The sequence below is a fragment of the Poecilia formosa genome, unplaced genomic scaffold (assembly GCF_000485575.1).
Source record: "Poecilia formosa unplaced genomic scaffold, Poecilia_formosa-5.1.2 Scaffold220, whole genome shotgun sequence".
In the NCBI taxonomy this organism is placed as follows: Eukaryota; Metazoa; Chordata; class Actinopteri; order Cyprinodontiformes; family Poeciliidae; genus Poecilia; species Poecilia formosa.
This window is the reverse complement of record NW_006800159.1, coordinates 591,715-593,248: the sequence shown is the minus strand read 5'-3', so window position 1 is coordinate 593,248 and position 1,534 is coordinate 591,715.

Here is a 1,534-nt window from a genome sequence, read left to right as displayed (position 1 = left end):
TCAGAAACATACATGGAGTGTTTCTTTGATTCTTTCATGCATGTTTGAGAAATCCTCTAATATCAAGTGGCAACCATTCATGATACAAAATGCCTTGGTGGACCTAGCCCCAAGCTTCCGAGCTCCAGCTTCACAGAGCAGACCTCTCTACAACTCCCTCACTCAGCTTCTTCAGACTATCCATCCATCCATCCATTTTCTTACACCCTTGTCCCTTGTGAGGTTGGGAGGGGCGCTGGTGCCTGTCTTCAGCGAGAGATTTCAGGTGAGAGGTGGGGTCACCTTGGACAGGACGCCAGTCTGTTGCAGGGTGACACAGAGACAGACAGGACAAACAACCATGCACACATCCTAACAGTCATGTTTTTGGACTGTGGGAGGAAGCCGGAGTACCCGGAGAGAACCCACGCATGCACAGGGAGTACATGCAAACTCCATGCAGAAAGACCTGGGGCCGGGAATTGAACCCAGGACCTTCTTGCTGCAGTGCTACCAACTGCTCCACTGTGCTGCGTCCTTCAGACTAGCCAGCAGCAAATAGCAAACACCTGGTAGAACTCTGTTCCCAGTGCAACGCTGTTAAAAACACTGTTAAAGGGTTAACAGAGGAGCCATGTTGTAACGACTTTCTGAGTTTCAGAAAGAGCTGGGGAAATTTTTACAACCCAAAAACAACTGAAGGTAACATAGTTACTTGATTGTGCTACAAAATAATAGTATACGCCTGGAAAATACAGAACACTGCTTCTGTAAAAATGAGAATGGCAAAAAGGATCAACGGCGCCCCCTGCGGTGCAGCCTCTGAACCAGTTTCACATATTAGTTAGAAAACTGGAGAGAGACACTTGAAGTCTGCTGTTCTGGCTGGTTCCTGTTAAAGTCTAAGTCTTTCAACCCAGAATCTGTTACTGGAGCCAGTGAAAGGCCTCTTGGTTAAGCAGCAGCTGGGTTTCCTCCAACGCTGTGTAATCCCAACAACTGGACAACTTTAAGAAACTCTGGCTCTACATTGGGAGATCTTTAAAATTTTCCCCTATTTACACATCAGGCACAACCTTAACATCCCCACCTAATATTAAATAGGACAGTTTTTCATCTTCATAAAGCCACAAATTAAAACCACGGTTATAGTTGAGAGAAAACAGTGTTTTTTTTTTTGTTTGTTTTTTTTACTTAATCTGGGAATAGTCAAAGTTTGAATGACCTGAGTTAAGAGTTCTGTTTACAGAGTACCTTTTTAGGATATATGACTGATTGTAAAAAAAAAATACAATAAAAAAATCTGCTGACCAGCTAATGTATTTAAATAAGATATAATAACAAATGCAAGTTTAGCAATAAAAAAAGAAATAGTTCTATGAAATTTCCATAAAAGAATGACTCCAAAACAACCAGCAACTTTTATTTAGCTGGATTGAGGGCAAAATGACTTTTGCCAATCAATCAATCAATCAATCAATCAATCAATCAATCAATCAATCAATCAATCAATCAATCAATCAATCAATCAATCAATCAATCAATCAATCAATCA